This window comes from Passer domesticus, chromosome 2 (genome assembly GCF_036417665.1).
Source record: "Passer domesticus isolate bPasDom1 chromosome 2, bPasDom1.hap1, whole genome shotgun sequence".
Classification (NCBI taxonomy): domain Eukaryota; kingdom Metazoa; phylum Chordata; class Aves; order Passeriformes; family Passeridae; genus Passer; species Passer domesticus.
Genome location: NC_087475.1, coordinates 48204356 through 48229115, shown reverse-complemented (window position 1 = coordinate 48229115; position 24760 = coordinate 48204356). Strand labels below are relative to the sequence as shown.

At 33.9% G+C, this 24760-nt stretch overlaps 3 long non-coding RNA genes across 5 annotated transcripts in view; 2 read left to right on the top strand and 1 right to left on the bottom strand.

The window, feature by feature from the left end:
- LOC135295394 (uncharacterized) overlaps positions 1-24760 on the bottom strand; it is a 69365-nt gene that overhangs the window by 19831 nt on the left and 24774 nt on the right. For both annotated transcript variants that reach the window (XR_010357467.1, XR_010357466.1), the window contains exon 2: positions 10623-10707. This is a non-coding gene — a long non-coding RNA (uncharacterized LOC135295394). The remainder of the gene's footprint in view (positions 1-10622; positions 10708-24760) is intronic.
- On the top strand, positions 2694-10423 carry LOC135295393 (uncharacterized). 2 transcript variants are annotated; one of them, XR_010357465.1, is made up of 5 exons: positions 2694-2822; positions 3553-3729; positions 5263-5462; positions 8351-8527; positions 9363-10423. It is a non-coding gene; the product is annotated as an uncharacterized LOC135295393 (long non-coding RNA). The 2 variants fall into 2 exon arrangements; XR_010357464.1 differs by lacking the exon at positions 2694-2822 and having other exon boundaries at positions 3204-3729.
- Positions 17552-24377, top strand: LOC135295392 (uncharacterized). Its single transcript, XR_010357462.1, has 3 exons — positions 17552-17786; positions 18785-18904; positions 22475-24377. It is a non-coding gene; the product is annotated as an uncharacterized LOC135295392 (long non-coding RNA).

The window sequence follows — 24760 nt, the reverse complement described above, 5'->3', positions numbered from 1 at the left end:
AGAGAGCAGCATTGTTAAACATGTAGGGGCAAAACCATTTGGTATTGTATGTATTGGAGAAGGGGTTACAATCCCTGAAAATTCCTGTATTCCATAGTGCCTGTCATTTTTCTTCAAGGACCATAGATTTTTTTATTCAGTAGTTGGCACTTTTATAAGTAACAGAGCTTTTATAAACCAAGATTTTATGCCTGCAATAGCCGCATCTTTCAGGGATGGAACAAATTAACAGAGATATAATATCTCACAGATTTCAATCTCTCCATATGCATTTTAACAAACTAAATTTCTCTTCTGGGGCCCTCCCAGAAAACTACTGATATTTGGAGGCTCTGCAGCATTTTCAGACTAAAGCTTTACTTTGATAGATTGCTGCCTGAGGGAAGGTGGAAAGATAATGAGCCAGAGAAAAGAGTGATCTGAGGGAAAGAATGCAAGAGAGGAAAGCTGACAGTAAGTCTTAATTTAAGGCTAAAATCTGCAAAAGAATTTAGGTTCAAACTGTTTTCTTTATGGCAGCTGAGACCACCAGTCAACCTTGAAGGTTCCTGCATTTCTGCCAGGATGATTTCAGTGTCTGTGTTTCCACTAAGGGCATGAGCTACACTGTTCAATTTATTCCTGATATAATCCAAACACTGCTTCACAAACTGGAAATTGGCCTTTACTGATCACACCTGCAGGATTGTAACTCACATATTCTAGCATGATCCCACTAAACAAGTTAGGTGTGAAAGATCCCAAAAGCACTGTAAGGAGATATTGTGTTGTGCTTCACATCAGGATGTTATCCATCCTTTTTAAAACCTGTCAGTCTTATTCTTCCCAAATTCCCACAACAGAGCAATGTGAAGCCAGAGGCCTGGATTTACCTGACCACGAGGCTGTAAGCAACAGCCTTTTTCTGTTGCAAATGAGATGAGAGGAGAGAGTGAAACTAGTAAAGAATGTTTTTTTTTTTATTTTCCAGCTTGGAGAAAATAAGTGTGTCTATGAGAAGTTAAATTGCCTATAAATATTAGGGAGAAAGTAAACTGACACTCAAAATTAAATTTACTGCATTTTGGAACTGCTTCATTAAAAAATGTCAATATCCTCTCCAGTCAGTGAGACAAGAATGTTTAGGAGATGCCCTTTGTGATTCTATACTATATAAGAGGGCATGATCTTTTATGTTCATTGTTTCACTGATCCTCTGGACTTTAGATTTCATAAGAAAAATCCCTGTTCCTTTTCTAAGAGCTAATTTAGGAATGTTCAGTTGTGCTCTGAATTTAGTGTAAGTAACAAACTGGAACTTCAAATTTTATTTCGTGTAGTAATCTTTTATTATAATACATTAATTTGAACTGTAAAAAAAAATCCAGAAATAAGCATTTCTGAAATTATTAGCACTAATTTTATTGAACATGTATACATGAAAAATTATGAATTTCATTTTAATGCTGAAAGAATGGAGAATTTTTCAGTGACATACTTTCCAGGAAATATGCACTTTAAAGTGACAATTTAAACTAATTAGTGTTCTAAAATTGTGAATATATGTATATTGTTCAATTGTGAATATATGTACTTGTTTTAAGCTCTTTTTCATCCTTCCACATTACTTAACAGTCTGCGATAATAATAAAATTATGGAGTGAGAGAGAAGAAAAACACTTAAAATTACAGTTTGACAAGAAGCAAAGGAGGTGGAAGGAAATAATAGAAGATAGGAGACATATGCCATCATATTACAAAACATCTTGAGTAGCAGCTGCAGATTTTCTTTAAAACCAAAAAAATATTGGCCAATATATATGTGTATATATTATATAAAATGTACAAACAATTTTTTCAGGTTTTCCTGTACACAGAGAGTATCTAGTATCTAGTCTTTAGAGGATTTAATAGCACAATGAAATGAGTTGCTGTGAATAGAACTGCAATGTAAATGAATAATTTTCAGTATAGATCAGTTTAAAATGCTGTCACAGTTAAATAGCTGCCTGAAACTCTGGCAGTATCTCTCCAGCTGTCTCCTCATATGATACTGGTTCTCATGTAAGACTGTATTAACTTCTTAAACTCTACATAACTTCACATATATTTCAGTTTATTATTTGAGCTTACCTGGCTCCTTGATACACATTTTTGAAACCCATGATAAGTTACAGAGACCATTTTATAAAGGCTAAGAAAGTTAATAGTGGGGTTTAAATTAAGTTTTTAGGTAGAAGATACTAAACTTGAAATTTGACAGCATATTTCTTTGCAGTTGCTCACTGGACATATGGAACTTGGTACGTATGAAAATGAACATAAGCCATCTGTGAACAGACTGGAATTTTAGGGGATTTAAGTTTTTTTTCTAACTCTATTTCTTTCCTAACACAAATATATGGTTCAATAACTTGAGAGGAATGACTGTGAATTGCAAAAGATTTGACTAATACCTAGAGGAGTTGTTAGTAGGCCTCTCCACAGTGAACAGTAACAGGACAAGTAACGAATCACGGCAGGGTAAATTGGTGCACACACTGTCTTAATGTGCTTGAAAAAACCTACAGTCTTGTAGAAATTTTTTTTTTTTTTTGCAATGCATAGCTTATACAACATTTTTTAAAAAATTCTAATAATACTCAAGGAAGAATTGAGTCTCTATCTTTTGATTAAATAACCCTTTTAAATCTTTTTTCAGAAAACAGAGACTGTGCTGCTCTGTACGTGACAGTTTTCTGGGATATTTTCTGTTGTTTAAGCACCTTATTATGGTACTTTTCTTACAGTGCTAGCATGCAAAATAAAAGAGTCCAAAAACAGAGTGATAGTGAAATCTATCGGTAAGTATTAATTTTAAAAAATGGAAAGAAAAAATTACTGTATTCTAAAATGGGTATTCTTCATTGTCATAATCCCCTTGTTACAAGAAACATCTTTCAATTTTCTTTTTTTTTAATCCTTAAAATCATTACTATAGTAAGGCATATCAATGTCTGAGTTATCATTTTATTTTCTGGAGTGCAGGTGCATATGCACTTCAAAGAGGATTTAACTATAACATTAATTTCCAATTTAAAAGATCTTATTAACAGTACGAGACTATTGCTCAGAAAAAAAAAAAAAAAAAAACAAAAATGTTCTTAAAAAAATGCTGGAAATTGGTATGGTGTGTTTTAAATCACACTCATTTTTATTGGGCAGCAGTACAACAGCAGTCCAAAATAAAGCTGACAATTAGTCTCTAGCAGGGATCTATAACACTAGTTATCCATCAGGACTTCCACTGAGAGACTCTTATGATTTCACTGATAAGAGTCTGTATTCCATTTGCTTTGAAGGCAGTTTATTTCCCTACTTGACTATCCCTGGTCCTCACCAAAACTTTAGTCTGTCATTTGTCAATGATTTCCACATCTGGCAAATAAGAACCAGTTGACAGCAAAATTTTATCTCAGTGGAAGTTCATGTGAATTGCTACTGCATGTGTCACAAATGCTTGCTATAAATACGAATATTATTCACACTTTTATTCAATACCAATCCATAACTCTCCTCCAACTCTCTTATAAGTTTCCAGGACACTGAACAGAAGGAATCATGGAACAGAACCTGACAAAACTTATGAGGGGAAAACCTGTGGCCTCTATTGCACACTGTGAACATTTTATAAAAAACAAAACAAAAATAAAAACAGGTCAGCATGTCTCAAGTGCCTCCCACCTCTGATGTTATTGCTCCAAGACTGAAGTGAGTAGTCCATAACATTGAAGTCACTAGAGAAGACTTAAAATGCAGACTTAATTCAACATTAATGCGAAGAAATCAATCAGAACTGCTATTATATAATAATACATAGGTCTGAAAATAGACTTGCTAACACTCTGGATCACTTAAGGACTCTGGGTACTCCCAGAGTGGTTTGTGACAAACTTCTCCATATGTCTCTACACTCTCAAAAGGACTGACTAAAACATTGCTAACAAGTTTGTAAAAATAGTCCTTCAGAGAAGATGGTGACAACAAGACTAAACATCTACAGTGGCAAATGTCCCATTGTAGTACTGTGATTTACATCCTTACTGTGAAAATAAAATGGTCTTGTCAAAATTCCCTACCCTTGGCAGATGCCACTCCATGCTGTTGTCTGAACCACATTTTGAGATGGTCTAGGAAAGTAACATGGCAGTCCAAATCACATTGAGAGGGAGGTTAATAATTAAATAGTGAGGCTCCTGGCTTGCTATAGATACCCTAGGGAAGAGAAAAAGAATGTGAGTGTTGTCAAAATAACCCACATGATCTGATATTTACTAACTGTATGAGTTTAACAGAGATTAAATGGTCTCTTCATATTTGATGCTGCCATATAGTTTTTTTTGTAAGGTTGTTCAAACCTTTTTTCAAGTGGTTTTAGTTTTCAGCATCCACAGCTACCACAGCAAGCTTAACTTCATATTGAATGAAAATGTCCTGTCTATTGTCTTTTTTGAACCAGTGATCAGTCCCTATCATCTGGATCACTCTGGTCCTGGTGTTAGAGAATTGAACAAGTTCTAGAGATTTTTTCCTGTGGCACTGTGCAGCTCTCATGGGTTAGATCTGCTTTCAGTTAAGGGTAAATGATCAGGGAGAGATCTAGAAAAAACCCCAAGAGAGCCTGTAGAGAGAGCAGAGGGGACTCCACACCTGGCCCCAGACCCATGCGTGTTACCCTGGTGCTGCCATGCCTGACCATGTTGTCAGCCCTAAAGGACAGAGGAGTCCAGTCTCTCCTGAACACTGAACTTACCTGTGACTATGTTTGGTGACTGAGCATTGTCGTATTCACACTACCAATTTAGCCCAAAACTGTGACAGGGACACGGGATTTAGAGTCCCTTTTATATCCTACTTCAGTCATTTGTCTTCCATGCTGAACTACCCTATTCTAACGACGTTATGATGTTTTACGTATATGAAACCATTATAGTTCATAGATCATTCTTTATGACCTCTTTATACCTCTTCCATCTCTACCTTATTTTGAGACATACTCATGGGTCATCACAGAGGTACACAATGGTTTACTTTCTGTTCTTTTACTACTACTAATATATTTTTGTTATTTCTTTTTTGAATTGGGTCAGTAATTCACAAAATTATCTGTCCTAGCCCTATAATAAGCTTACTTCCACCAAGCTCAGAGCCAAATATTTATAAGATTGAGATATATTTTTTGTAGGTGCTTGCTTTACATCTATTTATATATCTCTTTATTTATGTTTTTCATTATGTCTCTAGAGAAGCATATGAACATCTCTGCGAATTTTATCATTTTTGTCTCCACTTCGTTTTCCATCAACATAAAGAGGAAAACTCTATTATTCTACTACATAGAGATAATATTCCTGTAAGAAAAGTAAACCAACAACAGCAAAATCTGGACTTGTGGCAAATTCTAGGTTACATTCTGGAAGAATTGCTTCACATTCTAAAATGAGGTATGTTATCAGACCTTAAAACATATAGTGATAAGTTGAAAGGTTTAGTTTTGTGGCCACTGTCACTACAAAAAAGTAGATAGATTTAGCTCCTCAATGTAAACTAAGAAATTATCTTCCCCACAAAATGAACAGTCATTAATGGTCTCATGCTCTGGACTATTATGTTCACTAATATGGTAGAACATAGCCAAGGTCATGCTTAATAACCAGATTGATGAGGCAGTAGTGTAAGCAAGAGGTGTTCTTTTGTATAACCAGAAATCTTGAGCAATCAAAAGACTAGAGGCAGGTAAGATTTAGTAATCTAATGATCACACATTTGGAAGGGATTAGAAATGAAGGAGAATACAATTAACCAATTATATGGAACTTCTTATTCATAGCTGGATTGTGGGTTGACAATATAATTTAATCAATTGTGACATCAATTTGATTTATATTTATACAGTAAGTAAGGGTTTTGAAAAATCCTTCTTTACTTGTATTAAAATTGTCATTATTATAACCTATACATTTTATTAAAAATCTCAGCTATTTATTTCATAGATAATTCCTTTTCACAATTGCTGTTTAAACTAGAAAATTCCTTGTTTCAATCAACTTTAACTAATTGCTGAGTTTAGATTACAATACATTATCAATTACATCATATCATTTTTACTAAAAATGTCTTTTCTTTGTATAACTCAATAGGAACAAAGGGAACACAGAATAAAATTGGAAGTAATGGGCCTACTCAGAGAAGCTTAAAGTCTAAATGAGCTAGAAAACACAATGACAAGTGGCAGTATGGAGTGAATGAATAAACAAAATGGAAGCAAAAAACTGAAGCAGGAAACTGTCCTTGGGAATGTTATTTAGGAACATAGAAGTAGTTCTTAGCATTTTTAAAAATTTTCTTCCACCTTATTTTTTGTTGTTGTTTCAGTCCTTGTAAACACGTACATTTAGAAAAAAAGGCCTCACTGTATCATTGGAACATTGTCCTCCTTCCCCATGCATCCCATTAATCCCATTTATTTGAAGGATTTATTCTGAATATTAGAAGAATGGAGATAAAGTTCCAGAATTCCCACAATGAATACAAAATACATAGCTATAAAGATGAAAAAAATGTAATAAGGCAAAAGAAGAAGGCAAGAAAACTGCTTGGAATCATGGTGTCTTAACCTCAGGCTAATGCACTGAATTCACAAGATTCCTAGCAGGAAAGAATTCCTCGCAGGATGTTCTCAGTCCAGAGGAAGGGTTCCAGATTCTCCCTTCCCAACCTGGAAATGAAACTCGAGATAATTTTAGTAAGGAGATAGTATAAAAGGGGATCTTTATTTGAAGGCCTTCATTTGCAGTTATGGAAAGATGTCCACAAAAGCCCACCCCTACAGGGATGAGTACACATTTATAGGTTTTAGAAAATTAGCATAATTGATAAAAAACACCAATTAGGAGGACAAGTGGTGCAATTCACCCCCAGGTCAAGCTCCTTCCCTGGAGTCAGAATGCTTTTCTTTAAAATTCTTGTTTATATTAATGAAATAGTATTATATTTTATTCATTAGAAACAGATGCAGACAAAGTAAAGAAATATTTTCTGGTAGGGAGAAGTGTCTTCATACCAGTTTTGATAGACTGATGGTCTGGGAACACCGCCATGGAAAAGTGTGAATAAAATGTTGAATGTGATCTCCTTTCAAATCAAGGTTGCTGGACTTACCTAAGAAGAACTCAGGAAAACCCTTGGTACCTCTTGCTCCCAGAGATGAGCAGTGATTTGCAGACCCCACTGGAGCACTAGAGGTCAAGATTCATCCCCCAGTTGCCTTCACAGTCATAGATACCTCTACTCTATCTTCACTGTCAACAACTGGGTATGCCTCACAGTATTCCCAGAGCCAGGTGGTATGGATATCCTCTCAAGCCACATCGTTTGCTGCAGATTATCCTGTCATGAAATCAAATTTGACCACTAAATGACCCAAGTCATTGTACTCTGAGTGTAAATTAATGCACATACTGCCAACTCCAAGAATCATGAGCTGGAATGAAAGTCCAGCTTTCATTGGACTTGGGGGCAAAGTCACATTGTCAGTATGAATACAACAGTAGGAAGTATATCTAATTTTCAAAACTGCACAGAAGTTTGTCCTCTCCTAATGTGGAGTTAAGAGTTAGGTTCATCATTAGCACAGCTTTTATTATGTACTTGAGTCATTTAAAGGCTCCAAAGCTGATTTTATAAAGAGTGAGTTTAGAGACAGTAGGCAATATTGTTTAAAATTATTATTACTGTCTAATTTATAACACTATATTTTAGACTTGAAAGCAATCTTCCCAGGAATTTAAAAAAGCAATTATGTTGCACTTGCTGAGTATTCAAGACTTAATTTTTTAACTGGAAAAATATAGACATGTTATGATTACATTTGTTTTATTTAAAATTAAATTAATTTCCAGATTTCAAGCTTTCTAACAATGAAATTATAGACAAGGGTTATTCAAGTTCTTCAAACAATATCAGTAACACATAGATATTCAAAATCTTACAACAATCAGGATAAATTTATTTTCACCTTCAAAGTATGTTTTTGTTTTAAAATGTCCTATTCCATTTACAGAAGTAATGTTTTTATGGGAAGGTATTAGAGTATCATCCAAACTCTATACTAGTTACTACAGCATGTAAATCCATTTAATGTACAGTAAACGTAAAAATACGCCGGAAGCACTAAGGCGTGAGAAATAGAATACCTTTTTAAAGAACTCAGAAATGTTTGGATTACTGTTCTACAATTCCATTGGTGTTATTGGAAGAGTTATTTTTTTGATGATGACAGAGATTACTAGTAATTTCTTTTTCTCTTTTTCTTTTTTTTTTTTCTTTCAAGCTCTGTTGCTTCCGCCTCTGGCTTCAAATTCATAGCAACTTTCTTTGTGTTTTTATTGATTTTCATCAGAAGGATTGACTAGATGTGGAAAATAATCCCTCCTTTTTCTATAAAAATTATCTAAACCCATGACAGTTTTCAGAAATAAAACACATACATTTATAAATTAATTATTAGGTAAGTTGATAATAAATACTAAATAATACTAAATACTAAGTTGATAATAAATAATACCCATAAATACATAATATTTACCAGATTTCATTTTAGCTTTTTATATTGGCTTGCTAGTTTAGCAAAGCATAGCTCATCACAGAGCTGTTAGCATTCTGGAGCTGGGTCAAAGACAACTGTGTTCAAACTCAACTTCTCAATCAAGCAGAACAACACTTAAAACACATAGTAAATGAAGTACTATAATTGCAATAACTTAGTGATATAAGCCTGGTATTCACAACTAAAGTTGTATTTTGATCTGTCTTCTGACAAAAGCTTTGTCAAAACTATCATACTTTTCTGTACTAAATTTTAATTTGAATTTCAATGGTAATGAAAATAATGACAGCTTTTGCTAGCTTTAGCTGGCTCTCAATGTACAATTAAGACAGAAGCAAATTAGTGTTATATTACCAAAGGGAACAGAGAAATACCCTATTATGAAGGCCAGGCTGGATGGAGTTTTGTTCAGCCTGGTCCAGTGGAAGGTGCCCATGACAGGGCAGCTGGAACTACATTATCTCTAAGAACCCTTCCAACACAAACCATCCTATGTTTCTATGACTCCAGAATGCTATTTCAATATTCCAGAAAGTAAACAGTTCTCATTTTTTTTTTAATTTATTTTTTTCAATGAGAACTAGAGAGCAAATAGTAATGAGCGGTGTACCTCAATACTCTACACTGGGACCAGAGTTATTTAAGATCTCCATCAATGACATGGACAGTAGGATGGAGAACGCCCTCATAAAGTTTGCAGGTAACCCCAAACTGAGTAGCATGCTTGATCCTCTAGGGGAACACGATGTCATCCAGTATGACCTTGACAGACTTGAGGAGTGGGACCATGTATACCTCCTGAAGCTCAACAAGAACAAGTACAAGGTCCTCTGCCTGAGCCAAAGCAGTATCAAAAAAGACTGGGGGATGAATGGATTGAGAGCATCCCTGCGAAGAAAGACCTGGGCGTGTTAGTGGATGAAAAGCTGGATATGACCAATCAGTGCACGCTCACTTCCCACAAAGCCAGCTGTATCCTGGACTTCAAAAGAAGTGTGGCCAGTAGATCAAAGGATGTGATTCTCGCCTACTACTCTACTCTTGTTAGACTTCACCTTCAGTACTAAATCCAGTTCTGGGGCCTCCAATGCAGCGAAGAATTTATATTTTAGAATGGGTCCAGAGGTGAGTCATGAAGAAGACCAAAGGTCTAGAACACTTCTCTGATGAAGAAAGGCTTCTAGAGCAGGGTCTCTTCACAAGACAAAGCTTTAAGGAGAGACTTTATTCTGGCCTGTCAATACTTACAGCTTTTGTGAGAAAGATGGAGAGAGATTTTTTTTACCAATAATGGAATTACAGAATGTCATTCCTGGTTTTTCATCTTCTTCTCTGGCATATCTCTTCAATCTTACAAAACACATGGATGAAATAGTACTTCTGCATTGCAGTGAGAATACAAAATATCTTTGAAATATCTAAATCTCATTCATTTAAACACAGACTCAGGAGTCATTAGTATATTCGGGAGTTCTTTGGATGACAGGAATGAAATTAATTTCAAGATGCTGACATTTAAATTTAGATGTCTGCTTCCATTATCATCAGCAGAGATCAATGAAGCCCACAGTACAAACACCATGTGTGGGCCAAGTCAGTCAGCTGTCCAGACATGACTCATAATACCTTTTGAGAGGCACCAGGATTTATTAGAAATCCACACAGAGATGGCAGATATGGCACTCAGGAGACCAACATTACTTTTGAAAGGCAGCTGGAGGACAGCCAGTATTTGCTATGGTATCACTCATCTTCCTGGACAACTCTGTTGAGGCATTTGAACAGAGTCCAGTGTATCTGTTAAATGTCTTCATGGAAGGCCAGGGAAGAATTACAGTTGGCAAAGCTGAACTTCAAAATTAATTTAGTGGTTCATTTGCAGTTTATAGGCAATTCTCTTAATGAAAGGTTTTTACTGATCAGCATGACTGGACATCAGAAAGGCATAAAACACAACAGAGACATACAGAAAAAATTATATGCACAAAAAACTTACTTGAACAGAAGAATCCAAAATTGTACTCTTTGTACTGGTTCACATCTTCAAAAGTCCAAGGTTTTTCATTCCTTCCTAAAATAATCTAGAAGAAAGTGCATACATATGGTGACACAGCATTATGATATAAAGATAGTGTACTAAATTCAGATACCAAACACATTCAAAAATGTGGCCAAATCCGAATGTCTGATGATGCAAGCAGTTCATCAGAGAGACATAAATAAATCTTAGACTTGTTAAAAAGCTTTTATCACTGAAGGAGTTTAACATTCTGCCACCCTACTGAAAAAAAAATCAGAAAATTCAATATTTTAATTTTTAATATTGGTAGATGATAAAATTCTGGAATTCCATATATAATTTACAACATTCATGAAATTGTAATATTAATTTCTTATCTACAGTTTCATTTTTCTCAGCAAAACCACTAAACAAATATGCCACCAGGAGCAAGTGTAATTTGTTGTGGAGATGATGTATCAGAAATTTTATATAACTTGTTCATTTTTTATGATAACACAAAAATTAAGATCACATTTCTAACTATAGCTTTGACAAAGATATAGTTAGGTATGTATAAAAGATTTCTTGTTCATTTGTTCTGTTGCTCAGATATTTTATTCTAAAGATATCAGCAAAATGTGTTTCTCATTACATTGAAATGAGATTAGTCCATCTGATTTCTAATTTATTGTCAATGACTATTATTAAAATGAAGATCATCTTTCAATACATTGTTATTTATTACTTTTAGAACATTTGATTTTTAAAATTTCATTGTGTGAATTTATCTACTTACATTTATTTTTCTTTAAAATAATTCTTGGATGAAAGTTAGGGTTAAGAACTCTCCAAGAATTACTCTTAAAATGCAATCTGAACATGACTGCACCAGCTTCCTCTGTCCTACACAGTTATTCAGCATGATCTGAAAGCTCCTCATGTCAAGACAACTTTCTAAAATTCTCTTTAGACAACAGTTTTCCACAAAAATATTAAACTTCTTGTATCCATGATGTAGTTCTTGTTCTATAAGATCATGCTACCAATTAAATTCTTCATTGCTTTTAGTATTCTAGGAGTTCCTTTTGGAAGTCAACAAATATATTTGAAGTTTTAAATCAATTCTGTTATTGAGTCATTCTGAATCTCAGCTATTCTTTAGACTAACATTTGCTTGAGTTATGCATTATTTTCTCAAGGTCTGTTCCTGGATCTATTCTGTAGGATTTATGGCATGCTTACCATAATTAGGAGTTTTTCTGGTGTGTATTCTAATTTTGTGTCAAAGTTTTCCAGTACTGGAAAGTCCTGGAAAAACTCTTTACACTGAGAATAAGAAGCATGCTAACTTTTTAAGACAGAGATTTCCATATTTTGTTTTGTAGACCTTCATGGAAGACAAGAAAAACCAAGTAGTAGTTAAGACTAATGAAAGGCCCCACCTATTTTTTCAGAGGTACTTAAAAAAGGATAAACTGTAGCTCAGAAATAAATCATACCATAGGGTCTTCTATTTTTAAAAGTTTCTGATCAAGCATGTTTATCATGCTATTACAAGCATGGTAATTGAACAGCAGTTTGGGAATTCTTGTTGTGAAAAATGAAGTAGCGGTTTTTATTATTATTTCTATTTAGAAATGGGACAATTACAGCTACATTAATTTGCAGAACTAGGATTTCTGTAAGACCTACCGCAGAAATTTTTAGAAATGTCACCTTAGGTACTTTCAACTTCTAATTTATTCATTATAGGAGAAATGAAAGTGAAGAATTTAAAAGTATCTTCAGGCAGACTAGTTTTACCACTCTTAAGGAATTAAGAAAAAAGTTAAGGATGTCATCTGTCTGAAGGTATGTTCAGAGATGATAGCTTGACTACTGAGATCCAGAACTGTCTGTAGATATCTCTGTAGACTGGCAGATTTATTCCATATGTTACTTTTTATTTGCCTCACTGACACTGGATTCTGTAGTTAGGTGCTGGTACAATTACAGGTCTGTTAGGACACAGGTCAGTTGTTCTGTTCATAAAGGCAGATCTAGTTTCTTCTTAGTCTTTAGGAACATACATATTAATTTTTTAAAATTATTGTTTTCAGATAGATCTGGGTGGATGGATCTCCACATCTTAGGATAAAGGGAGAACTACTTCTTTTTCTTTATCTACTGGCCAATTCTCTGTTCTGAAATAGATGTGCAGACTGTCAGTAGAGAGGTTTGCATGAACATCCAGGGCATATTAAAATCACAGTACAAATGTAAGCCATGTCTCTTGAAATTATCAGTTCTGTTAAAATAATAGCAAATTTTATTTTCATGTCTAGTCCTTAGACATAGCTTGTGATGGAATTTCCTGCTGATGCTATTAGAAATCTTATTTTGAAGATTAATAATAACTAGTAGCTAAAATAATCAAGTTAATTTTATATATTATATATATGTATTATTAAAATTAAGCATTATTTTAAATAGTAAAATAGATTTTATATTTAATTGCCTTTATATTGTGGAGATTAGTACAAAAATTCTCCATCTTCTCCTTTCTGAGATTAGAATTGTAATTTTTTTCTCAAATTTAAATGAACTGAGATAACGTATGTGATATAAGGCTATGGTAACGTGACTGATATAACCATATCAGTCTTAATATCTTTGACATAATGGAGGTGTACATTATTTCCATAATTTTCACTGTCTACACATCTACAGTATTATAATACAATGACCTGTCTCTAGCAAGAAATCACTATAGTGAATTATTAGGAAGCAAGCAATTACACAATAATGCAAACAGAGAAAAGGCTATAAAATGGAAGAATAAATGTTTTTCTAACCAAATACATATACTTTGAAAACCAAGATGTAGGATTAATTTTCGTGTCTTCTGGGGAAATAATTTAATTTAATTATCTATTCTCTTAGCCTTGAAACTCAAATTATTCACTATGCACCTGATAAAATGAAAGACAAATATGACAGCAAGGCAGACAATTATTTTAGTTTGTAGTGCTGAGCAAATAATAGTAGAATGCAATGCATAACTATTGTTCTATCAAACAGCTGGTTATTTAAACTGAAAGAAAACTGAAGAGATTTCTGCACTGCAGTGTACACATTATGTTCAGAGGGGACCATTCTTCAAAATATTATCAGACTGTATTTATAGCAACAGGACTGGGTAAAATTACTAATCATTTTTATAAAAGTAAAAGCAGACATTCCTTGATGCTGTATTTCCAAAATGGAAAACCTAACTTTTTCTTTTTTTTAATGTATTGTTATAATTAAAAAAATAACTAGACCAGAATCCATGCTGTAGGTCAGGTGGACAGTTAATAAAAGATTTTGTAAGTCCATTGACTTCACTAAGAAAAATGTTGTATTGAACTGGTATAAAAGGTGATCTGTGATAAGAAAAAAGCAATAAAATTCTTCCTGCTCTTTATTTGTCCAAAACATAACAGGTGAATGCAGCAAGAAATGACAAACATACACATGCATTTTAATTACTTATTATTGAATTTTAACTATGCATTTGTGAATTATGGAGGTATTGCCTCTTAATTAGAGGGCAGGACAGATGGTGAAAGCTTAGTCTGTGTTAAAATAACCTCAGGTGCCAGCTGACTATGCACTTCAAACAATATTTCATAATAACAAAGCTAATTGTCCAGCAAAAATACAAAAGATATGCTGTGTAACTATTTAGTACAAAAAGTCATTGACATGATTTATCTTCTTCATTTTTTTCCTTCTATTTTCATATTGGCTGATGATTTTGTTTAATCTTTTACCTATGGGCTAGATAAGCATTAGATTGTTAAAGAAAAGAAGGCAGAGATTTATTTTGTGTCTGAAAGAAATTTCATCTCCATTGCATACGCGTATTTTAGCCAACAAAAAGTTCAATACTTTAAATTCTTTACGACTATGATGCTCTAATGGAGCAACACTGAAAGAAATGTGCATCTCCTAACCAGATATGAGAAAAAAATTGAATTTTTTTTCTCCTCTCATCTATCATTTCCTAGGACACAGCGTCAACAAAAGTATGGGTAAAACATAATAAGCAATTGTAATTTAAAAATAATTATTTATGGGCCAATTTTATCCATGGTCCTGTTTCATTTTTTTCTGTGGCACACTGAAGCCTTGACATAATTCCTCTAGATATTTGAGACAGCAAATTCCATGTTTTCTGCCTGGAAGAGTCCATTATGTTCACGCAGTACAACCTCTTCAAAGCAAAGATGTTGGCCATCCATAAGAGTGCAAAAGGAACAGTGCCAAGCACTATTGTAAAAGTGTATATTCATGCACATAAAATTTATGGTTTTGTGCAAAAATAGTTTTGCCTTGAATGTATATGGATAGACTGAATCTGTGTCAGGCTAGTAATGGTTCTCTCTTGTAATCAGGAAATTGGTGAACGAACTTGTGGAGGAACAGGTTTGGAAAATAATAGTACCAAAACCACCACAACAGAAAAGCTTCCTCTGGTCCATGTATATACTAAGTACAAAGTGTGGTATAACTCCATTAAGAATGAGACAGAGAAATGTTATTTAGCTCCCATATCTGGGGGAAATTATTAACCATGCACGTCACAGCAGCTGTGAAGAGGATATCTAAATGGCATTGTTATCCTAGTGTAATTGTTTCCTTCCAGAAGAAAAAATTCTATACAAGGGTGAGAAACCACTGCAAAGTGTTTTGATAACTCAATCCAGATGACCGTAAGATACACCATGATATTCATCCACCTCAAAAACACAGGACTTGATTTTAGATCAGTTTCACTGTGTTTCAAAAGTATTTTTCTATTATTTCCATATTCTTACACTGCTGTATTTTAACATTTGAATTTTTTGTTATGGGAAAGTAATTACATTAATTCATAAGAACAAGTCTTCTGAGGGTTCTTATGAGTTTGTGTGCTTACTTCCAATCCAAGATATTCTATGATTTTATGGTAACTGAACCACACACTAAAGCAAGTTTTGAAATAACAGCTGTGATCTGGATTACTTCAGCAAAACACTGACTGATGTATTTTTCAAGAAATTTTGTCTAGGCTTCAATTATTCATATAGTTTACACACTGTATACAATAACACGTGTTGTTCCAGTGGGGGCAAAACCCCAAGATGAACAGTAAAAAAATCAAAGCAGCTAAAGAAGAAGAATATAACAATGGTCTATCAGAAATGATTAAGCTTGCAAGTCAATAAACCTCTCATGCTTCTTTGTTGAGCAGGCAAAAGTTATTTTAGCATTTTCTGCACGTTGAGCATATGCTGTGCTTTTGGACGATTTGTGCTAATTTTGATAACTGACAAGCAGCATTTTTCAAATACACTTCGGAGGACAATATTCTCCATTTTATTTTCAAAGGAAAATGGGTTTGCAAATGTAAGTTCAGAACAGCAAAATTAATATACGAGCATTTATCACCAAGTAATTAGAATAGATTCAAATATGCATATTTTCTAATGTACATTTCCCATGAGAATAACAGAAAGAACGCTTTTACTAATTACTTTCCCCCACTGCTGTTTTTTTGTTTTTGTTTGTTTGTTTGGTTGGTTTTTGTGTTTTTTTTAATTGGAAATATATACTGCTTTTCCCAACAGAGTTGCTTGTTTTCTTCCTCGACAGGAAACATTATTGCCCAGATTCCCTTCAAGTCCAAACACGTTCAATAATGCTGAAATGTGTGGAGTGCTGGAGAAAAGAAACACACAAACTCAAGAAGGATTCCAAAAGAAAACAGCAATAACATTAATACAAATCTCCTGAAATTGCTTCTAAATTAATGGGTTTATTATTTTTATCTTTACCTCCTTAGCACCTAGTGATATGAACCAGAATGGTAGTGTCTAAGCATAATTAGCTGCAAGCAGGCACATTCTTTAAACATGGTTTTGTGACAATTATTCCACAGTGAGAATGGATCCCTGTTGCTCATAAATTTGATCATAAGGTGGAGAAATTAAATTACAGAAACAGAGGTAGTAACTGAAAGGAACACATAAAATTCAGAGCAAAGTACTAATGACAGAATACCAAACTCAGATATGCAGGGAACACTATGTCATTTGGATTCACCCCAGTGAGGAAGCCATGATGCTGTTTACGGCTGCTAGAGAAACTACAGAATACCTGAACAGTCAACATACATTTCCTCATTCTATCTGCAAACGGGCTTTTCTAGAGATGATGCAGGATCAACTTGAAGTATTATTGATAGAGTTAAACTGACATGTATATTGCTGGGGTGATTACTATAAGCACTGATCTATATCAAGTCTGGGATGTTATTCTGTGCAATGCTGGCTGTTTTAGTTACTGTGTATGTATGGAGTTAATTGTTTCTTGAATGACTAAAAAAAGGTATTCTTTACAAATTTAGAAGAATCTCACCCTGATGAAACAAATGCCAACTGTCCCCTGATGTTAAAATAGAAGATTTTGCTTGCATAATCTAGCCTTCCATAGTTATGCTAATACAATGCCTATCATCGATATGAACAATTTCAAATTGTAGGATCATTTGGATTGGAACAGACCTTTAAGATCACTGAGTTCAGCCATAAACCTAGTACTGCCAAAACCACTAAATGAAAAATGAATTGAAATGAAAGTCAGCATAGTCACTGATTATCAGAAGACCATGCTCCTAAAATAGACTACTACTCAGAATGAAATTAATCTAACAAGAATATGCTTTGTTAATGTAAAACACATGAGTTTTGATCCTAAATTAATTACATGTTAATTAATAAGCTATTTTTTTTTAAATTTACAGAATTCAAGCATAGTAAGCTTGTCAAAGGCATGTCAGTTCTAGCTGACATGGCTCAAAGCTGATGACTAACAGGTGGTGATGAGCAAATCCTGAAAATAACTTTCAGCTGTTTCTGACTATGTAACTAGTTCTAGTTTTCCAAGCTCAGAACCAGAAGATTTCACAGTTTATTTTTTTCTCCCCCCCATTTATAGACTATTTAGATGAGCTCACAGTTATGTGACAGAAGTTAGTGTTTGGTTTTTTTCTTCAGCTAGAGTTGCTTGCTTGAACACCATTATTCATGTGAATAAAAGGAGTGTTTAGGAACTGGCAATCTTAAAGCCATATGGATAAGTGCAGGTATGAAGGTAAGAAGAAATTTTGGTATGCAGGTGAGATAGGGGCAAGAATATCTACAACTTTGCTATAATTATAACTGTTAAAACCTTATTCATGCTCTTGTATGAAATTAGGGCAAGTGATTACTGATTTACTGCTTTCATTATAAAATTATCTTTTATCTTTAAAAGATCTTGCATTTGTGTTTACTTCCATTTCAACAGCAACAAAAGCATCCCAACATTTTTTTTGTTTATTTTTGTGTGTTTTTTAAATTTTTGGTTTTTGGGGGGTTTTGGGTTTTTTTTTGTTTTGGCTTCTTTTGCTAAGTGAAATTAACCCATTTGAAGAGAACATTTAAAGTTTGTGAAGAAGAATGCTATAAGCCTTGGGGAAATCAGTGGTACATTGATTTCAAAGAAAACTTGTGGGTGTTTTTATAATCAAGATCAACTGCATTGGCACAGACATGAAATCTTATGTGTCAACAGGTTCACATGGTCACGCGCCAATGATTAGTTGTGAAGATGTCATGAGCCACAGCAAATCCAAAAGCACGGTTTAGATATATAATATTGATAAAACATACAGCTTTTCTATGTTTGCAAAAACTAGCATAAGAAAATCCATGTCTACTAAAAGAAAGAAGAATGGGTTAAAAAACACTCAAGCCAAAAATAGCCTAAACAAACCAGGAGAAAACCTATGGATTTGCTTCTTGCTAAAATACAGGTTTCATTGGGTTTGTTGGTTCAGCTGTTATTCACTTGAGTTTCTAAGAATAAATGGATTTATTTCTTACTGTCTTATACCAAAGCACCACTCATATTAAAAAAAATGAGTCCAATGCTCTTTAAAGTTACTTTCTAAGGACCTATTTTATTAGAATAGATGAAATTTCCAGGTTACATGATGTTCCTTTTGTGTCTCCACACACAAATTTTTAATGTTATTATTCCATTAATTCCATTCAATTTAAAACCTGATTATAATATTTTTCCACCTTTTATGTCATTTTCATTGCCAGTTCTGCAAAACAGAAGAATGTCCATGGTGAAACACTCTCCCTCAATTAGTTCCATTTTTTATAGCTACCATTCCTGCTCACCGTGCATATAACTAATGGACGCAAAGACAGTAAAATCCGGTAATACTTTATAGTCTTCCTTTTTATTATTTTATCTGGTGCATACGAGTCCTATTTGTCTCTTTCAGATAGTCCATAATTCTAAAAGATTAGTCAGTGCAGAATACTGCCAACTGTGTAATATTTTATATTAATCTCTACCCAACCTGCTACAATAATTTATTGTTAAACTCCTAGCATCTGGACAGAGTCCCATATTCTATATTTAGTCCTTATATCAACATTATTATCTACTTTTCAATGCATTTCACGTAAAGGACATAATCCCTTTTTCATAAATAACATAAAAATCACATAAATAATTTTTATTCATCACCACATTTTGACAAAATACTTCTAGAGTACTATTGTTTAGGGAATTTTTCCCCCAAAATATTCTAGCCCATTCATTTTGTGTTTCTCTTGAATGGCTTGCTATCACCATCTGCTTAAGGTCCAAAGCATCCCTGAGTTCTCAGAGTCCTTTCCTTCAATCTTGCTGCTTCCTGGTTCTTTTCAGGCCTCCTGTTCAACTTCCTATGACTAAACTTTTAAAGGTTACTCCTGCAGTAGAATACTATAAAAGGAGAGAGAGTATTATATTAGTTAACTGAACTTTGATTTGAAGAGGTTTATTCATCTCTTCATTATTTGTGTTTGCCTCTTTGGGGATTTTTTTACCTTTATCTTGTGTTTTCATCCTAAGCTGTTTTATTTTTAAAAATACTTGCATAATTTTAATGGTTGTAGTTATTTCTAGGGCTATTGTTTCACTATCCAGTATCAGTAAGGGACAGATTTCATTCTTTGTTCTGCTGCTACATCCAGCTTTGTGCCTATGAGTGAGACATTAGGTTGCCTCTCCTTTTAGTTATCAGTCATTTAGTTATAGAGATATTTCTGACTGTTAGCACTGGATGCACTTGAAGCCTGATATAACAGTGAAGACAATAAAGAATCACCTGTAGAAACATCATTCTTATTTAGATTGTTTTAGACAGTTGTCTTTACATCTTGCTGTGTTACTCATTAAGCTCCTTTATTTATGAGTTGTTTTTTGTCTTTTTTTTTTTTTCATCTGCCTGGAATCTGATTACAGTTGTGTTTGTAATTGGGACTGATAGTTCATTATACTTGCTAAATGGAGCAGTAGCCATAACCTGCAGTTTATAATTCTATATATTCAGAGCTGTCTATTCTATGAAGGGCAAACTTTTTCATACCCAGACTGGACATTTCATATCAGCTGTATATGTTTGGGGTTACTAAAGAAGTTCTCCAGTAATTCTTCAACAAGCTCTTTAATTTTTAAGATACTCAAAGTCAGTGCAAGCAATCACTACCTTGCTCTGAGAAACAGAAAGTTTAATCTCATAAAAAATTAAGGAGGAAATATTTTCCTATAATTAGAAAATATATGATGTTAGAGTATGTATTCACTTAAATAGGTACTTATTCTTTCTTGTAGTACCTAGATAAAATTTACCCAGATAAAAGAGTTAAGTACCTAAAAACAAAAGGATGTTTTAATGAATACTAATATGATAAAACCTACATCTCTGAGGGATCAAAATATTCATACATTTCACTGTAACATGATGAAAAGTCTTAGGTAAATGCACGGTAAATGAGAATTGGAAATTGTTTCCTTTTTCACTATGAATCATTTTTGTTTAAAGATTATTACAAGGAACATAAAATGCAAAACTAAACAGTAAAAAAACTGAAAGAAAATTATGGGTAGTATCACAGAACAGTATTGATTGAAATTAAAGTGAGTTTCACTGCTTTTGATTTTTCTCTCTTTCTCTCTTTCAAACTTCTTTTTTATTCCAAATTAACTCAATTTCAAGTCCAGCAGAACATATTCCAGGTTTTTCCAGAGATCCACAAGAATAGTTACACAGTTAATCCTGTGGAAATGCAGATTTACTTATTTACTTATGTTCTAATTCAGCTGAAATTTGCACAGAGCCTTGATATTTTTTTCTTTTTTTTTCTATTGTCTTACAGCTTGAGATGTAACTATAGGTGTCCACCTTTATTAATATACCAGTACATAAAAGGGATAAGGGGAAAAGAAAAAATCTTGCATGTTAATTCATGTAACCCTCCCAAAGAATTAAATGGAAAACTGAGTATTCAGCAAAGTGTATCTATAAACAAAGGATGTCATAGACAAAACAAGCATAGAATACCATGGTTTTATGTACTGAGCCCTGTAAAATTCGTATTATGTTAAAATATTGGTGAAAGAGCTTCTAGGATTCATCTAATTTCCTAACATTTCACTAGAAATATGATCTGTAATATTCAAGGCTCAAATAGCATACAGCTGAAAAATGCTTCAGAAATTATCAGGTTATATCTACATCTATAATAGGTAAACAATTCCATGCAGCTAAACTTCAGACCCAACTGAATTTGACATCCTACCCTGTGGTTCACTCCACTTCATGAAGATAAATATGTGAGTGATTCTTGCTGGCTAGCTTTGCTGACAAGGATTGGTCTGTATAAAATAAGTGGAATGATTCAAGTCTTAGCCATTAGCAACTGGAAAGCAGGTATGCAACCATCTCTTATCCTTAGCAACACTTCAACTCCATGTTGATTTTCATCAAAGGAAAAAATAAGAGAAAAGAGTGCTTCTTGGCATAACTTTTACACGGAAATCCTGTGGAATTTTATTAATGCTTAAATCTGTGATATTCATAGAGCATTTCTTGCCAACATTTTTTGGATGGCTAATTTAACACTTATCAATATACACTTGGAGGTTAGGTATCAAAATGCACCAGAGGTTTCAATAACTGAATTTCATCTTGGATACTCATTGACTATAGCTGGGCTATAAAGGCCCAGAACTTAATTCAACTACATAGTTGAATTAGAAGGCTTAAGACACAAGACCTAGGGACCTGTAGGACAACCTAACTTTTCTGAATGAAGAACTAGAAGCCATACTGGGTAACACTGGCAATCACAAATAATATTATATATATCTGACTGTATCATTTGTCAAGTTTGTAGGTCAGAAGTAGACATCTTTATTTAGGCATTTAAAAGTAGGAATTACAGTCTTGAGCCGAAACCTGCCCTGAGTACTGAACTAACAAGGACTAACTGGGTCAGACCATTTTTCTCATGTATTAACATGTTAAATGCTTTTACTAACTTGACTCTTTATTCATGTCTGATCTGTATGAGAATTTTGCAGACAGTGGTTCCAGATGTTAATAGATCCTAAACGTGTCTCAACAGTGATCACTTTCTATGAAACTAAATAATTTTCAGAGTCAAAAAGGTGCCATTAGCCTCGAACCCTACATAATTACATTGTTTAGCAGTGCCTATCAGAATGCAAATTAAATAAATCTGCCTGTAATCCGCTACTTGCTCAGAGCAGAGACATAAAACTGAGCTGGTAATATCACTGTCATTTTTATAATAAATTAGAGGCTAAATATATCTCAGAAAGTCAGCTATTTTTAATGCCTCTTTTGGCTTAATCTCAAATGTTCTCCCATCCCAGAAGAGTATCTTTACCATCGAATCTGATTTCTTTATTCTCTGTGTGTCACTACATAGGGTAACTCAAGTGGGAAGAGAATATAGGAAGACTCTAGTCTGACTTCCTTCTTGATACACGGCATCTCTGGGGTTCAAAGACATTTCTGTCCAGTTGAGTCTTGAATCTCTCTGGGAAACCTTCTACACTTCACAGTGGTCTTCAAGACATCAAGCCCTGGTCCCTCAGTTGTCCCTCCAAGGGCAAGTGCTCCATTCTGTTCTGATGGTCTTCTGTTGAACTCACTCCACTTTAATGATGTCTATCCTATTCTGAGGAACACGAAACTGGATGCAGTAATATTGGTGTGACCTAACAAGTGTGGAGTAAAGGGGATGATAATCACTTCCTTGGACCTGCTGTCTGTGATGCCGTTAACAAGTCTGTATGTTGTTGCCATTTCTGCTGTCAGGACACCTTGCTGGCTCCAGTCACTCTCCTCAGGGACATTTTCCCAAAGCTTATCCCTGGGTTGTCTGTATCACTGTTGAATTTCCTGATGCTCCTGTTGGTCTATTCCTACAGTCTGTCACAATTTCTGTGGCTGACAGGCCCCAGGCTTATATTGCCTGGTCACTGCACTTTATAGTCAAAAGAAAGCTTCATGAGAAGTGAATTGTGTTTTCACCAGGTACTTGATGAAGATTTTGAACAAGATAGATTGATGTTTCCCAAAACACTTCTAGAGTTTAAGTGTTAGTATTCTAAAATATTTTGTAAATAGATGGAATTACTTTGTATAAAGCAGTCTACTTTCATGCACAGTGATGTCTGAAATTTATAAATATGCACATGTTTAAATGGAAAATCCCTAATATAACTTAATGAATCATAACATTTTGATTTGGAGCACGCAAACATAAGTAGCTTAATTCAAACTAAGAAAACTATGAAAAGCATGTTAAGCATTCCTAAGAGATGTTCAGAATGTAATGATGCACCATTCAGACAAGTCAGCATTAAAGCTAAAGTCTTTGAAATGAAAATCTGGAAAAGCATTTTGGGTCATTTGTCAAGATTCTTTACATATTACACAGCTGTTGTAATTTCCCAGCTTTAATGGCAATATGCTGGTGAAAGGAAAATTGTTTTTAAGAAGAACTAAGAAGAGAAGAAAGGAAGAAAACAAGACATGAATAAAATAATTCTTCAGTTTAATCCAAGAATTAAATTGTATTCCTCCTACTTACTACCCTCTAGATTCCTGAAACTTTGACAGCATGATGTCCTCAGCTGTGTAATTGCATCTCACTGCGTGGACTGGTGCTGGTAGCAAATCCTTAAATCATAATAAATCTTTGAAAGACTTTTTTTCTTTATTCCAGATGGAAAATATACACTCCACTTGGTAGATTTCCTCTGTTTAAATCTGACACTTGAGCATCTGTAATATTCAGCATTCTTTGAATATCTGAACACATTTTTGTTGATATAGTCAATTGGCATAGTCTTACTGTGTTGCCAGAAGGCAACATGGGCATCAACATTAAGGCATCAACTACATCCTGCTACATCAGAGACCTGTAAATTATATAAATAGATTTCAGTTCCACACAATGCTCCTAAATCATTGAGGGATTTTTGGATTTCAAATGTAAAACAATTTTAAAAAAGCCCTCTGTAAATCAGGAAGTACGAAATGGTTCGTTATTTTCACATAGAAAATAAGGGTCTTAAGCTACTAAATATTATAGTTTAATCTCTAAGATTGTACTTCTGAGTTTGCAAGTGCAAATGCATTTTTACTTTTTTAAAAAATATATTTACACCAGATACTTGAGTTTAGATTTCTCTGCTCAGCTACATGCTTTTAGTAAATTGGCCACATTAGGCTCCCTTTGAAAATAGTAGAAAGATTAATTATTTTAAATTATATCTGCTTTTACAGTAGTCTTACATAACGAGTGGTTCAGAAACACTTATTTTCTTTTCAATGACTACAAATAACATTTGATTAGTCAGATATAGACATCTACATTACAGCTGTCTAAAGCTAGGTGAGATGAATCCCACCTCAGCTTAAGAAATCAATGAAAATTTTAACGTAGTCATGCCTTGTGTCCTTCTGGAGCAGGAGTAGGAATTGGTAGAAATAAATTAATTAAGAAGGTAGTAAATAAACATATGTATACATAACTTACAAATGTAATAGCTATTAGCTCTACAGGCTGTTGCTAGAATTTATTAAACCTGCAACAAGCACAATTCCTCTGTGTTTTTTCCCATTCATTTCATTCACTATTTGAAGAAAAAAGTAATGTTTCAAAAATCAGGAAGCTTTCTTTAAAAATAATACCTACATTTTA